Source organism: Notamacropus eugenii, chromosome 2 (genome assembly GCF_028372415.1).
Source record: "Notamacropus eugenii isolate mMacEug1 chromosome 2, mMacEug1.pri_v2, whole genome shotgun sequence".
NCBI lineage: Eukaryota > Metazoa > Chordata > Mammalia > Diprotodontia > Macropodidae > Notamacropus > Notamacropus eugenii.
In genome coordinates, this window is record NC_092873.1 from 454,765,776 (window position 1) to 454,783,232 (window position 17,457).

At 37.7% G+C, this 17,457-nt stretch overlaps 2 pseudogenes; one reads left to right on the plus strand and one right to left on the minus strand.

Annotated features, from left to right (window-relative positions):
- Nucleotides 1-577: 577 nt before the first annotated feature.
- LOC140523177 (ubiquitin-protein ligase E3B pseudogene) lies at nucleotides 578-2,036 on the minus strand (annotated as a pseudogene).
- Nucleotides 2,037-2,060: 24 nt separating this feature from the next.
- On the plus strand, nucleotides 2,061-16,682 carry LOC140523178 (RNA-binding protein EWS pseudogene; annotated as a pseudogene).
- The last annotated feature ends 775 nt before the right edge of the window (nucleotides 16,683-17,457 follow it).

Genomic DNA, 17,457 nt, shown 5'->3' on the forward strand with positions numbered 1-17,457 from the left:
TAGAGATAGGATTCCATTGTAAAAGTAGTAGTTCTGTTCTCATTATATTGCCAGACAGAATTTAGAGTCTTATACAGCAGACGGGGAAAAAAAAAGACAAAATATTGTTCAACTCTGGCATAAGTCTGTGGCTGGACTCCTTCCACAGTTGTACCAATTACTTTATCAGATCTAGATAGGACTTAAGAAGGTAACTGAACGTTTGCATTGTTTCTAGATCCATTACTACTATGCCGAAATGAAACCATAATGATTGAATTAGACGTTAATCCCCAAAGGACATTTAGAAGTCATGATGCTATACAAGCAACTATTCTGTGAATCTTAAAGGCTATGTGGAAAGTTTTTGTTGTTGTTGTTTGTTGTTGGGTTTTTTTTTTCCATTTCAACAAGATGGATATTTATTTGGAAGTGATCATCAGCCCTTCTTCTCAAGGCTTTGGTCATTTGCGTGCTTCTGCTCCAGGTGCCCCCAAGGTACCTGCATGTTTTGGGCCATGTCTAGAAAGTGTCTGGGAACAAGTGTTTGGGAAGGCCCTCCAAGCTTTTGGGGGAAGGAGGGGAGGACCAGGCAGGTTTAGGAGATCTGGAAGCTGATGTTCATGCTGATGACATAACAAAGCTTCTCCCGAAGGATGCTCTTCTTATTGTAATTGGACAGGTTGAGCAGGTTGAACAAGTGGAGAAGGTGGGCAGGCAGTCCCCTGGATCCTTCTTGTGGCTGGTGAAGCACACCTGAACACACTGCCCAAAGTGTCTTCTGTGTCCTGGTCAGATCGTTGACAAACTTCACGTGGATCACACTCTTCATGGCATTCTGCAAGAGCAGCTGTTCATAGCTGTCCTCCAGCATCTGGGACCTTGGGATGGTGATGTGGGTGACGTGAGAGGATGCTGAGCTGGTCTCAATGAGCCCAAGCTTCTCCTTCTCCTTAATCACCACATTTCAGGAGAGGAGCACTCTATTTTTGTGGGGAATGATGTGAGTAATAAACTGCAGGATCAGAGGGCTATGGGCCCATGATTTCTGTCTTTCTTCAGTTCCTGGAAAAGCACACTGAGTTTGAGATTCTTCTGCAGCCAGTGATCATCTGGGGCAAAGCACCAACAATGGCAATCTCTTTCATACAGCGCCATCAGCCATCTGTGAACCCAAAAGAAAGCCCAACCCAGATCATTTTGAAGATGAAGGTTTTCAAGAAAGAGGAAATGGTGACCAGCTCTTTTATCTTGAAGGAGATTTGTTCCTCATATATCTTGATGTCATCGAGAATTGTGATGAAGTACTGGGAACAGTAACAGAATAATGTCAGCATGGCCAGCAGCTGCTTGGAGTCTTCATTGTCACTGTTAAGATATTCCAGGTAGAGCTATAAGTTCTGACAGGGACTTCTGGAATGCACACTTGAAGAGACTCTTCATGGGAAGTTGCTGGGAGGGGAAATTGATGGCATGGCCGTGGCATGACTAGTCTTAGGATTCTCCAGCAGCTTCTTGCTCAAGATGTCTTGGAAGAGGATGCGAATGATTGTCACCCCCCCATAGGTACTGCAGCTGCTTGGTGAGCAAAGGCATGGATTTGTTCAGAACATAGGCCACTGACTGAGAGAACTAGTCTAGGACTGAGTGACAGAGCATTAGGTTAGACTTCTTCAGGGATATGTACTGCTGGTAATAGAACAGCATTTCAATGAGCACTTTCACAAAATTCTTTGTCTCCTCCTCCAGCACTGTGCTCTGCTTGAAAGGTAACCCAGGTGTATGATGTTGCCCAGCAAATAGAAAGTGTGGCTCCCTTCTAAGCACTCACAGATGTCCACATGTTGATCCTTGAGACTCAGAAACATAATGAATTTACAAAGAAACTCATGATATTCTAGCAGCAATGAGATGCTTGGAGGTCAGCATGATGAGATGCACCACAAAAGCAGGCACTGACATAATGTGGATGAGGAATGGTCATAAGAGATTGTCTGAAAAATGAGCAGCAGTGATGGAGCAGGGCAGAAAGCCAGAGTAAAGATGGCAACCAACATGCCTCAGTGCAACCCTGCCACTGCATGGCCAAGCAGGAAGTCCCAGGTAGTCAGAGGCAGCAGCTGAACTGCGAAATCTCATGCATATCAGTTCAGGATGGTAGTCCAGTAGAACCATGAGAATTGTGGAGACTTAGGTATCTGCAGCTGTTGCTTCTGAGACTATCACCCTGCAGATTAAATGTCTGTGTCACCTACTTGAACTTTCGGGAACCAAGAGGGCAGAGTGATCAGTAAATGCTCTCCCCCTCCCCTTGTTGACCTTGAAAAACCCATAAAATATTTTCCCAGAAAAAATACTGGAACAGTGGGATCACCTGAAGTGGCAAACAGTCTCTTAGCACAAGAGACTAGGAAAATCACTAAGGAAGGTCCCTCTTGCTGTGGCTGAAACTTCAGAAGGGAATGTGGACTGGTCAGAAACACAAAGAGCACTCTTGGAAGAGCTGATGAAGGATTTTAAAAGCCAAACTAGAGAAATAAAAGAAAAACTGTCCAACGATTTTAAAAATATGAAAAAATATGAAAAAGAAGAATTCACTGAAGAGGACAGCTCCTTAAAAAGAAAAATTGAACAAATGGAAAAGGAAGTACAAAACCTAACTGGGGTGCTAAGGCATGCCTGGGGTCCTGGCAGGCTTTACCCCACTGGGGATCAGGATTTTCTCCCAGTTTGCTTAGGTGGGGCTGTCTGGGACAATTCTGGTCCTGAACTTGTTCCTTTCAGCTACAGCAAGAGGCACCCTCCTTACTGATTCTCTTAGCCTCACAGACTAAGAGACTGTTTACCCCTTCTGCTGCTCCCACTGTTCCATGATTTTTCCTGGGGAAATATTCTTTGGCTCTTCAAGGTCAACAAGGGGAGGGAGATAGCAATACTGATAACTCCACCATCTTGGCTTCTGCAAGTCAAAGATCAACTCACTTCTTAAAGAGGCCTATTCACTCAATGGTTCTTACCTCACTCTAATTGAATACCTGAAAAGACCCAAGCCTAAAATGTCTAGGGTGTCCCATTGCATCCTGGGCCATCTCCAGTCATCCTTATGAATATCTGCTCACTGAATCCAGATTGATGACTCTGGAGGAGAAAGTGAGGTGGGTGACCTTGCACAGTCCTCCCCCACTCGAATCAAAGTGAACTGTAAGTTATATTGTCATTTCTCTGATGTCATGGTCCTCTTCAAAAACAAAGGACAAACACCACAACAACTTCTTGCCCTAAAACGTTAAAGCTGAGCATCTTTCATTTCATCTATGAGATTACCCTTTGATATGTACCAATTAAACATCGTAAGTGCTTTCTTATACTTTCCAGTTGTTGTAAAGGTCCTCCTAGAGATATTCTCTAGAAGATCTTTGCCTTCCATTAAGTCTTAATATTTTGTAGTTACTAGTACAATATTTAGAATTTTTCTATATGACCATGCTACACCTTTTTGTTTCCTCTTTCTCTTTATACATAGACTTAGATACTTTTTGGTAAAGCTTTTCCTTTTACTAATCTGTATACCTACAACAGATCTCCTCAGTGGACTGTTGTAGCCTCAGTTTTCTTATCAGCAAAATAAAAGCCATTAACAACTTTCCAGAATACTTTAAAAAGTCATTGTGAAAATCTTATGTTGTAATTTATGTCAAACTTCTATATAAAATAAAAAATTATATTTTTATTATATATGATATATAATATATATTACATATAAAATTAATAATATATAATTACATATATAATATAATAACATATCATGATATATTAATGCTAATTATCTTATAAATAGAATGCACATATCTTTAAATACAAAGGTATGTATGTTTATACATACACACACATTTTGTATATATATGTATGCACACACAGACACATGCATACATACATATACATCCCTCTTTTAATTTCATAAGGTATTGATGTTGAATTTAACCTACTGTTTCTGGGATCCATTCCTTTTATTTTAAACAAAAAGCACATTCCTCAGAGTAATGACATTTACTTGTTCTCTAGTCTGTTTCAGTATTATAATGGAACATTGTTTTAAAAGATTATTTTTCTTTATATCCATATATATTCTCTGTCTCTCTCTCCTTCTCTCTCTCTCTCCCGCCAATGTCTACACTTGTGACTTTCATACATCACAAGCCAAATACTCTTTTAATGCTGTCATCCATATTAGAAGTATAGACACAATGATTTTTTTAAAATGCTCCATGATTCATTGTTACTCTGATACACAGAAAATATCAACCTGATAAAGTAACCCATAAAATCAAGATGAAATTATGAAATGTGTATATGATGGCTAGAGACATGCCATCTGAATAAAACTCTTTCTGTCTTAAAACCAAGTCATAAAGATGATGTGAGCTTTTTTTCTTTTTGGTTTGATTTTATTTTTATACTTGTCTGTTTATTTGTTTATTTTTGCCTTTCAAGAGAAACTCTTTGGTTCAAAGGGTGTAACTGCAAACATGAATGAGGGTCTGATTTTTTTCCCTTCTTTTTTCCAACCACTTTTAATAAATATTTTGCATTTCTCCATAGCTATCACCACTCCACTACTATTTTTCTGTATATTTCTTGTATATAACTAAATATGTCTTACACTGACTTATTTCTGAACATAATATATCCCACTAGCTACAAGTTAGATTTTTAAGAGCAAGTAATTTAAAACTATTTCATTTGTATCCTTAGGCCTAGCATAATTTCTACCACTTAGTAGACAGTTAATACATCCTTGTTGATTGATTGATGTCTAGGTTTTTATTTTTTTATTTGTCTAATTTTGAACAATTAACCATTGGTGAAAAACATCAGCCTGCTTAAAACTACAAAATATGATGGAAATTTTAAGTAGTCCTTCACTAAACCAACCATCTTTTAAAATGCAATAATAACCTCATCAGGGATAACAGTCCTTTTTGTGGTAGAACAGTCTGACTCAGAAAGGGAATTATCCCTGATTAAACTTCCAGGACCTCAGAGTTTAGATTGATCTGAATGACATAGTTACACATAGCCAAATGTTTCAGTTTTCTTGATTTCATCATTTTGAGAACATTTTTGAAACTCCACATTATGTATTTCTTTTGAGGCATCACAAATACAATATTCTAAGCATATGGAATTCTCTTATATGGCTGCTCTCTTTAGTTCATTATTGTGAGATCAAGCACACATTTTTGTTGCATTTTTCAATGAGCAAAGAGCCAGGAAAACACTGTAAATATCTCTAACTGCACTGCAGTTATTTGGAAAGTAGAGACATGATGACTTCATACCATAATAGATCATTGATTGCTATAGACTCCTAATAAATTTTTACACAACAAAAATATCCCTCCCAACTCACTTTCTGCCCTGCATCACCACCTACTCACCTTACATTTCTAGTCAAACAGAAATGAGATGATAAGGACATAAACCAGAATGATGACAGTGGTATTAGCATGGACCAAATAGACAAAAAGCCTATTTTAAAGAAATGGGAGGAAAGAATTCCCAGATTTGAATGATTGAATGTAGGACATGAGGAAAAAGAAATGAGTGACTCATGTGAATGGAAATTTAATATTATCTTTATTCTCTCTCCCTGCCAAAAAAGAATTTAAGAAAGAACAATGTTATTCATTTCTATTATGTTAGCCTTCAGGAAAGGACTGCCTATGAATCATGGCTTGGTGGTTAACCTTGAACTGACAACGAATAATTCTTTCTTAAAAGTTTCATCAAGCCAAAATGGCAGAATAAAGGCAGGGACTCACCTGAACCCACCCAAATAACTTTAAAACAATGGCATGAAGCTAATTCTGGGGAGGCTAAATCAATTGTTCCAAGACAACTTAGAAGGTTGACAAAAAAGGTCTGTCTTGCAAGGATGAGAGTGGAATGTTGTCCAATGTTGGCCATACAATCATAGGACCTGCCCCAAGAAGGCAGCAAGAAGGGCAGCTTCTATATCTCTCATCCAGTAAATGGAGAGGAGGACAGCCAACTTGTCAGAAGGAAATTACAGGGTACTCTTTGCTGGCACTGGGAAAAGGACTCTTTTGCATTGCCCATATGTAATTCTGAGTTTAGTCTCAGAGTGAGGAGGAACATTTGAAGGAACTGGGACCCTGATTATAGATTCAAGGCAGAAAAAAACTACTTGTGGTCACTCACAGAGAAGAGCAAAGACCAGGAGATTAGTGAAGAAAACCTCTCCTTAGATAATACCACCTTAGAGGAACTGAAAACTTACAGACCCCATGAAGAACCTTTGAAAACAGTAACACACGGGGGTGGAGCCAAGATGGCAGAGTGAAAGCAACGACTCACCTAAGCTGCTGGAAAAACTCCTCTGGATATCTCTGGGGGGAGAGTCTGACCAGACTTTGGAGGTGTAGAATCCAGTGGGTGACGGACTTTGACGGATTCAGAGCCCAGGCTGGACCGGAGGGTCCACGGGAGGGATCTGTTCCGCAGGGGCAAGACCCTGGCGCACAGCGCAGCGCGGTCGGCGCGGCAGGGCGGAGGGGACCAGAGGAGCCCGAGAGTGGCGGGCGAGACCAGCGGAGCAGGAGATAAGCCAGGCCGAGCCGGTGAGAGCCGCTGAGTGCCAGACATCAGCGCAGCAGCCCTTGAAATCTTCAGCCTGAAGACGGACTTCGGTGGGTCACTACTTGAACTTCCAGGAACTGGGATGGCAGAGTGATCAGTAAGTGCTCTCTCCTCCCCCCTGATGACTGTGAGGGAACCATAAAATTCTTCCCCAGATTAATCCTGGATCAGCGGGAACAGCAGAAGGGGGCGGGTGGTCTCATAACACCAGAGGCTGGAAAAGTGGCAAAGGGGGATTCTTCCTACTGTGGTGGAGGCGATCTGGAGGGACAGATGACCCAGGGCAGAGAAAATTCACACTGAGACCCAGGCAAGCCTCAGAGCCGGGAGACGAGCCCCAGGAGGGGCGGGAACACGCGTTAGCTTCTAGGCGTGCCCCAGCCCTCCAGGGGAAAAGGGAAGACAATAGGGAAGCTGGGATCACCATCCCCTGACCTTGCCTTTGCCTCAAGTCAGCTGAGGAGATAGCCTGAGACCAGACCACACCTCCCACACACCTAACAAGCTAACCCCAGGGTTGATCTGGGAAACAAAAAACAAAAGCCTGCTTTTAGCCCAGACACACATCAGCTCAACTTAAAGATCTGTACCTTCTGACTGAAAGAACCAAAAGCTACAACACTCAGCCAACATCATGAATCGGAAAAAGCAGATGAAAAGTGAAAAAACCATAGAATCTTTCTATGGGGATAAGAACCAAAACACAAACACCAAAGAGGATAGAGCTGAGACTGTACTTCCATCTGAAACCTCAGATGGGACTATGAATTTCTCGCAAGCACAACTAGATTACCTGGAACGTCTGAAGAAGGATATAAAAGAAAAACTGGCCAATGATTTTAAAACTATAAAAAAAGAATTCACTGATGAGAACATCACCCTGAAAAAGAAAATTGAAGAAATGGAAAAGGAAGTTCAAAAATTAACTGGAGAGAATAATTCCCTAAAAGGAAGAGCTAATCAAATGGAAAAGGAAACCCAAAACCTAATTGGGAAAATTGATCAAATGGAAAAGGAAACCCAAAACCTAACTGGGAAAATTGGTCGAATGGAAAAAGAAGTACAAAAATTAAATGGAGAAAATAGCTCCTTAAAGGGAAAAATTGGTCAGATGGAAAAGGAGATGGAAAAGCTAACTGAAGAAAACACTACGATGAAGATTAGAATTGGGCAAGTAGAAACTAATGACTCAATGAGGCAACAAGAATCAGTCAAACAAAATCTAAAGAATGAAAAGATAGAAGAAAATGTAAAATATTTAATTGGAAAAACAACTGACCTGGAAAATAGATCCAGGAGAGAAAATCTAAGAATTATTGGCCTGCCAGAAACCCATGATGAAGAAAAGAGTCTGGACAATATCTTCCAGGAAATCATCAAGGAAAACTGTCCAGAAGTACTAGACTCAGAGGGCAAAATAGTCATCGAAATAATCCACCGTTCCCCTCCCGAAAGGGATCCCAAACTCAAAACCCCAAGAAATATAGTTGCCAAATTCCAGAGCTATCAAGTGAAGGAGAAAATACTACAGGCAGCCAGAAAGAAACAATTCAAATATCAAGGACACACAGTCAGGATCACACAGGACCTTGAAGCTTCTACATTAAAAGATCGAAAGAATTGGAACCCAATATTCCGTAAGGCACAGGAGTTGGGACTTCAACCAAGGATCAACTACCCAGCAAAGTTCAGCATAACATTTCAGGCAAGGAGAAAGTCATTCAACGAAATAAGGGATTTCCAGAGCTTCCTGACCAAAACACCAGAACTCAATAAACAATTTGATCTCCAAATGCAGGTCTCCAGAGAATCATAAAAAGGTAAACAGAGGGGAAAAAACAAAAACAAAAACTTGCAACTCAATTAGGGCAATCTGTTTACCTCCCTATAAGGGAAGATGATACCTGTTAATCTTGAGAACTGTGCAGCTATTATGATAAAAGGGATATATGTAGAGGGAACGGGCATAAAGTAAATGATGTCATGTCAAAAATATGATTTAAGTATGAGAAGGGAATATAATAGGAGGTGTGGAAAGGGGGAAGCAGAAAATGGCAAATTATATCACAGGAAGAAGTACAAAACTATAGTAGAGGGAAGGAGGGGAGGGAGATGAGCATTGTTTGAGAGGTACTCTCATCTGATTTGTTCAAAGGAGGGAGCAATAATCTTAAGTAGATAACCCTAACTAGCTCTATAGGTAGTAGGAGGGGAAGGGGGAAGAAAGGGGAGGGTGGCTAAAAGGGAGGAAAGAAGCAATAAGAGTAAAGGGAACTAAAAGGGAGGGGGGTCAAAAGAAGGAGGGGAAGGCTGCAGGAGGAGGGGGAGAAAAGTGAATACTATTGAGGAGGGGAAGGGAGACGGGAGAGCTAAAAGCACAAATGGTGGGAAAGAGGTTGGAGGGAAATACACAGATTGTAATCATAACTGTGAATGTGAATGGAATGAACTCTCCCATAAAACGGAGACGGATAGCAGAATGGATTAAAAGCCATAATCCAACAATATGCTGCTTACAAGAAACACATTTGAAACGGGGGGATACACATAGGATAAAGGTCAAAGGATGGAGCAGAATATATTGTGCTTCAGCTCATGTAAGAAAGGCAGGAGTAGCAATCCTAATCTCAGACAAAGCAAAAGCAGAAATAGATCTAATCAAAAGGGATCAGGATGGAAACTATATCCTGCTAAAAGGCACCATAGACAATGAAGCAATATCATTACTAAACATGTATGCTCCAAGTGGTATAGCATCCAGATTCTTAGAAGAGAGGTTGGGGGAGTTGAAGGAAGAAATTGATAGCAAAACTATACTAATGGGGGACCTCAACCGCCCCTTTTTTGAACTCAATAAATCCAACCTCAAAATAAACAAGAAGGAGGTTAAGGAGGTAAATAAAACTCTGGATAAGGTAGATATGATAGATCTTTGGAGAAAATTAAATGGGAAGAGAAAGGAATATACTTTTTTCTCAGCGGTACATGGAACATTTACAAAAATTGACCATGTACTAGGACATAAAAATCTCACAATCCAGTGCAGAAAGGTAGAGATAATCAATGCATCCTTTTCAGATCATAATGCATTAAAAATTACATGTAATAAAAGGCCATGGAAAGAGAAACCAAAAATCAATTGGAAACTAAATAATCTAATTCTAAAGAAGGGTTGGGTTAAAGAAGAAATCATAGAAACAATCAACAATTTCATTCGAGAGAATGACAATGGTGAGACAACATACCAAAACTTATGGGATACTGCAAAAGCAGTTATTAGGGGAAGTTTTATATCTCTGAATGCTTACATAAATAAAATAGAGAAAGAGGAGATCAATGACTTAGGCTTGCAGTTGAAAAAGCTAGAAAAAGAACAAATTGAAAGTCCCCAAGTAAATACCAAATTAGAAATACTGAAAACCAAAGGAGAGATTAATAAAATTGAAATTAAGAAAACTATTGAATTAATAAATAAAACCAATAGTTGGTTTTATGAAAAAATTAATAAAATTGATAAACCTTTGGTCAATCTGATTAAAAAAAAGAAAGAAGAAAACCAAATTACTATATTAAAAATGAAAGGGGTGAACTCACCTCCAATGAGGAGGAAATTAAAACAATAATTAGAAACTACATTGCCCAACTTTATGCCCACAAATTCGCTAATCTAAACGAGATGGATGAGTATTTTAAAAAATACAAATTGCCCAGATTAACAGAAGAGGAAGTTGAATACTTAAACAACCCCATCTCAGAAAAAGAAATTGAACAAGCCATCAATGAACTCCCTAGGAAAAAATCTCCAGGGCCAGATGGATTCACAAGTGAATTCTATCAAACATTTAAAGAACAGTTAATTCCAATACTACATACACTATTCTTGAAAATTGGGGAAGAAGGAGTCCTCCCAAATTCTTTCTATGATACAAATATGGTTTTGATACCCAAACCAGGAAGAGACAAAACAGAGAAAGAAAATTATAGACCAATTTCCCTAATGAATATAAATGCAAAAATTTTAAATAAGATTCTAGCAAAACGAATACAGCATCTTATCACGAGATTAATACATTATGATCAGGTAGGATTCATACCAGGACTACAGGGCTGGTTCAATATTAGGAAAACTATTAGCATTATCGATCACATCAACAACAAAACTAACAAAAACCACATGATTATCTCAATAGATGCAGAAAAAGCTTTTGACAAAATACAACATCCATTCCTACTAAAAACATTGGAGAATGTAGGAATAAAGGGAACTTTCCATAAAATAATAAGCAGTATCTATCTAAAACCTTCAGCAAGCATTATATGCAATGGGGATAAGCTAGAAGCATTCCCAATAAGATCAGGGGTGAAACAAGGTTGTCCATTATCACCACTATTATTTAATATGGTACTAGAAATGTTAGCTGTAGCAATTAGACAAGATAAAGATATCCAAAGAATTAAAATAGCCAAAGAAGAAACTCTTTGCAGATGATATGATGATTTACCTAGAGAATCCCAGAGATTCAAGTAAAAAATTACTAGAATTAATAAACAACTTTGGCAAAGTTGCAGGGTACAAAATAAACCCACACAAATCTTCTGCATTCCTATATATTAGCAACAAAGTCCAACAGCAAGAGATAGAAAGAGAAATCCCATTTAAAGTTAGGGTAGACAGTATAAAATACTTAGGAGTCTACCTGCCAAAACAAACCCAGGGATTATATGAACACAATTACAAGACACTTTTTGCACAAATAAAGTCAGATTTAAGTAAGTGGAAAAACATTAGTTGCTCATGGGTAGGCCATGCTAATATAATAAAAATGACAATTCTACCCAAATTAATATACTTATTTACTGCCATACCAATTAAACTATCAGACAATTACTTTCTAGAGCTGGACAAAATAATATCAAAATTCATTTGGAAAAACAAAAGGTCCAGAATATCAAAGGGACTAATGAAAAGAAATGCTTGGGAAGGTGGCCTAGCGCTACCAGACCTCAAACTGTACTATAAAGCAGCAATTATCAAAACCACTTGGTATTGGCTAAGAAACAGAGAGGTAGACAAGTGGAATAGACTTGGCACTCAAGATGCAGTAGGCAAGGAATATAGCAACCTTCTGTTTGATAAACCCAAGGACCCCAGCTTCTGGGATAAGAACTCATTGTTTGACAAAAATTGCTTGGAAAAATGGTTAACAGTGTGGTGGAAATTAGGCATAGACCCATACCTGACACCGTACACAAGAATAAAGTCCAAATGGGTACATGATTTAGGTATAAAGATTGATACCATGAATAAACTGGAGAAGCAAGGAATAGTGTATTTATCAGATCTATGGAGAAGGGAAGAATTCTTTACTAAAGGAGAGATAGAAAGCATTATGAAATGCAAAATGGATAACTTTGATTACATTAAACTGAGAAGTTTTTGCACAACCAAACCCAATGCAACCAAAATCCGGAGGGATGTAGTAAATTGGGAAAGAATTTTTACAGCTAAGCTTGGGGATAAAGGCCTCATTTCTAGAATATATAGAGAACTGACCCAAATGTATAATCATACAAGTCATTCCCCAATTGATAAATGGTCAAAGGATATGAACAGGCAATTTTCAGAGGAAGAAATTAAAGCTATCTATAATCATATGAAAAAATGCTCTAAATCACTATTGGTTAGAGGGATGCAAATCAAAACAACTCTGAGGTACCACATCACACCTATAAGATTGGCAAACATGACAGAACAAGAAAATGATAAATGCTGGAGAGGATGTGGGAAAGTTGGAACACTAATTCATTGTTGGTGGAGCTGCGAGCGCATCCAACCATTCTGGAGAGCAATTTGGACCTATGCCCAAAGGGCTACAAAAATGTGCATACCCTTTGACCCAGCAATATCGCTACTAGGACTATATCCCCAAGAGATCATAAAAATGGTAAAGGGTCCCACATGTACAAAAATATTTATAGCAGCACTTTATGTAGTTGCCAAAAACTGGAAGTCAAGGGGATGTCCATCAATTGGGGAATGGCTGAATAAATTATGGTATATGAATGTAATGGAGTACTATTGTGCCATAAGAAATGATGAACAAGAAGACTTCAGAGAGGCCTGGAAGGACTTATATGACCTGATGCTGAGTGAAAGGAGCAGAACCAGGAGAACTTTATGCACAGCAACAACCACAGTGTGTGAGAGTTTTTTCTGGTAGACTTTGATTTTTGTAATAACACAAGAACTTCTTACCAAAAAAAAAAAAAAAAATCCCAATGGAGGATCTCAAGGCAAAATGCCTGCCACACTCAGAGAGAGAAATATGGAAGTCACTCACATATTGTAGCAGATCATGTTTGTGTATGTGTATGTGTTTGTGTATCATGTTCTGATTTGTTATACGATTTCTTTCATTTATCTTAGTCTGACTACATAGCATGACTATAGTGAAAATATACTCAATAGGAAAGTATATGTAGAATCTATACAGAATTGTATGCAGTCGTGGGGAGGGAGGGGGGTAGTGGGGAGTAGGTGGGGAGGGATAAAATCGCAATTGTATGGCAGTGATTGTTAAACATTACAAAATAAAAAAAAATAAAAAATAAAAAAAATAAATAAAAAAATAAAAGAAAAAAAGAAAAAAAAAGAAAACAGTAACACACACACACACGCACACACACATCAAAGAAATAAAAATAAAAAAAAAACCCACTAAAGCTTGGAATAGTGCCCCCCAGGATATCAGGATCCGAGATCAACTTTAACCTCAATTTAAAAGTCAAGAAACAGACTGGGAAAAAACCGAGCAAACAACAACAAAAGAACATGCCAATAGAACATTATGATGATGACAGGGAACATCAAAAGAAAAACTAAGAAGATGACATTGTCAAAACACCTACATGCAAAGCCTCAAAGATAAATTTGACTTGTCCTGGAAGAGCTCTAAAAGGATTTTAAAAATCAAATCAGAGAGGTAGAGGGAAAATTGGGGAAATAAATGAAGATATTGCCAGAGAATAATTCGAAAGTAAAAGTAAAGGAGGCAAACACAAACACACATGCACACACAAGCACCCCCCCCCCACACACACACACACTGAAGACAATAACACCATTCCAAATATGCCAAATGGTAAAAGAGGCACAGAAATCTACTAAAAAAAAAGAACTACTTAAAAGGTAAAATTGCCTAAATGCAAACAGGTGAACAAAAATTCACTGAAGATAAGAAATTGTTAAAAATAATTAATTAAACATTAGAATTGAGCCATGGAAAGGCAATTAGTCCATGAAAGAATATGAAATAATAAAACAAAATGAAAAGATTTAAAAAATAGAAGTAAATAAATATCTCACTGAAATAAAAAAAAAAACTGACCTGGAAAATAGATGGAAAGATAATTTAAGAAATCCTGAACTACTTGAAAGTCTTGATCCAAAACTTATCCTAGGCATCATATTTCAGAAAACACAAGGAAAACTTCCCTAATATCCTAGAACAAGAAGGTACAATAGAAATTCAAAGAATCCACCAAAAATAAAAAAAAAAATAATTCTTCAAAGACATCTCAAAATGAAAGTTCCTAGGAATATTATTGTCAAATTTCAGAGCTTCAAGGGTCTAGGAAAATATATTGCAAATAGCAATGAAAGAAACTAATTACATATCATGGAGTCACAGGAAATTACAAGATTTAGCAATTTCTTCCATAAAGAATGATAGGACTTTGAATCTATTATTCCAGAAGGCAAAAAAGCTAAGATTACCACCAAGAATCTAGATAGAGAAACTGAGTATAATCCTTCAGAGGGGAAATGTAATGAGATTAGGACTTTTAAGCATTCATGACTGAAAGACAAGAGCTGAATAGAAAATTTGACTTTCAAATACAAGAATTAAAAGAAGCAAAACAAGGTAAATAGGAAAGAAAAGGTATAAGGGATTCAATAAGGTGAAATGGTTTATCTTCCTTCCTGGGAAAATCATACTACAACTACCAAAAATGTTATCATTATCAGGGCATATAAAATGATGGTACAAAGATAGAGGGCACAAATATGAGTTTAGTATGATGGTATGATATTTAAAAAAATAAATTAAGGGAGAGAAAATGGGATACACTGGGAAAACAGGGAAGACAGAAGAGAATGGGGCAAACTATTTCTTATAAAAGTCACAAAAATGCTTTTACAGCTGTGGGGGAGAATAGGGGAGATGAGCAACACTTAAACCATACTCATCAGAATTGAGTTAAAAAGGGAATACCATACACACTCATTTGTATATTGAATCTTACTCTACAAGTAAGTAGAGGAAGAAAGAGATAAGAAAGGGTTTGGAGACCAATAAATAGAAAGGAGTATTGACTGGAGGAGGCAGAGATCAAAAGATCCCTTTTAAGGAGGGAACAGGTGAAAAGAGAAACAGAAGGATAAACAGAGAAAAAAAGAAGGATGAAGAGAAATATTAATTAGTAATAATAACTGTGACATTAAAGGGGATGAACTCACACATGAAATAGAAGCAAATAGCAGAATCAATTAAATCATAAGCCTATAATACATTGTTTACAAGAAACATACTTAAAGCAGAGACATATAAAGAATAAATATAAGGCACTAGAGAGGAAACTATTATGTTTATGCTCAAGTAAAAACAGCAATGACAAGAAAAAATAGAGGCAGCAATCATGATGTCAAATGAAGCAAAAGAAAAAAAAACAGGTTTAAATAAAAGAAATAAGCAGAGAAACTAGTTTGATACAAGGTACCCTAGACAATGATGTAATATCAGTACTAAACATATATGCAACAGATGGTATAGCATCCAAAATATTAGCAGAAAAGTTAAATAAGCTACAGGAGAAAATAGAAAGGAAAACTATACCAGTGGGTAACCCCAACTTTTGCCTCTAAGAAATTGATAAATCTAACCAAAAAAAAATGAACAAGAAAGAAGTTAAGAAGATCAACAAAATTTTAGAAGTTAGATATTATATACTTCTGGAGAAAACTGAGTGGGAACAGAAATAATATACCATTTTCTCAGTGATACATGGTACTTACATTAAAACTAACCAAGTATTAAGGCATAAACACCTCTTAACCAAATTCAGAAAAGCAGAAAAAATAAAAGCAGCATCTTCAGATAATCATGAAATTTTAAAACAAAATTTTTACTTTAAAAAAAATATTCAACCAAGAGCTATGGAAAAATAATTGTAAATTAGTTGTAAACTAAATAATCAAATACTTAAAGTATGAGTGGGTCAGGAGAGGACAAGCTACTGAGGGTGAGAGAGAGGAATCTTGAGAGAAGGAAAGAGAGGAAGGAAGGAAAATAGCATCCGTAGGCTAGAGTACCTACCATCAAGCTATGGTTCATCAAGGCTACAGTGATTATGCAACCCAGTCAGCTCAAGGATATGTACAGACCACCCAGGCATATGGGCAATAAAGTAATGAAACCTACGGGCGACATATTGATGTCAGCTATATACAGGCTAAGACAATTGCAACATAGAGACAGATTGCATATGCAACCTTTTATGGACAACCTCCAACAGGTTATAATAAACCAGGTGCACCTCAAACTTATAGTCAGCCTGTCAAAGGATATCCAATGGGCCTATATTACCACCCCTGCTACACTTATGACCATCCAGTCATCCTACCCAGCACAATCTACATATAGCACCCAGTCAGCTTACCCTACCTACAAACAGAAGGCAGCAACCACTGCACCTGCAAGACCCCAGGATGGTAGAAAACTCACTGAAACTAGCCAGCCTCAATCCAGTACAGCAGGCTACAGCCAGCCAAACCTAGGATATGAACAGGGCAACTGTCTCATGCAATCAGTCCCAAGCAATCCATCACCACAATGCCATCCTGTCTTCCAACCAGCTTTTCCTCTACCCAGTAGACTAGTTATGATCAGAGAAGTTATTCCCAGCAAAATACCTATAGTCAACAGAGCAGTTATGGGCAGCAGCTGCCCACTAGCTACCCCCCTACCCCAGGCCCAAGTTAGTCATGACATAATGTTACTGTTGCTGTATATAATGTCCTCCTAGTTCTACTCATTTTACTTTGCAGTAGTTCATGTAGATATTTCCAGGGTTTGGGTTTTTTCTTTTTGTTTTGTTGTCTTTTTTTTAATCTGCCTACTCATCATTTCTCTCTAGCACAATAATATTGCATTACATTTAGATACCACAGCTTGTTTAGTCACTCCCCAATTGACTGGCATCCATAAGTTTCCAAATTTTTACATTCACAGAAAGAGCTACTATAAACACTTTTATGTTGCAGGTCTCTCCCCTTGTTTATTATCTCATTTGGAGGCAAACTTAGTAGTAATTGTATTGCTGGGTCAAAGGGCATACAAGTTTCATTGTGCTTTGGGCATAGTTCCAAATTCCTCTCCAGAATGGCTGGATCAGTTCACGACTCAACAAACAATGTGTTAGGGTTGCAATTTCCCCATATCCTCTCCAACATTTGTCATTTCCTTTTTCTGCCATTCTAGCCAATCTGATAGTTGTACACTGTTTCTTCATATGAGCATAGCTAGTTTTGATTTCTTCATCTGAAAACTGCCTCTTCATATTTTTGATCATTTATCAATTTGAGGATGACTTGTGTTCTTATAAATTTAATTCAGTTTTTAATGCATTTGAGAACTAGACCTTTATCAGAGACATTTTTTGGAAATATCATTTCCTGTTTTTTTCTTTCCTCCAAATCTTGGTTACAGTGGTTTTATTTATGCAAAAATATTTTAATTTAATATAATCAAAATTATC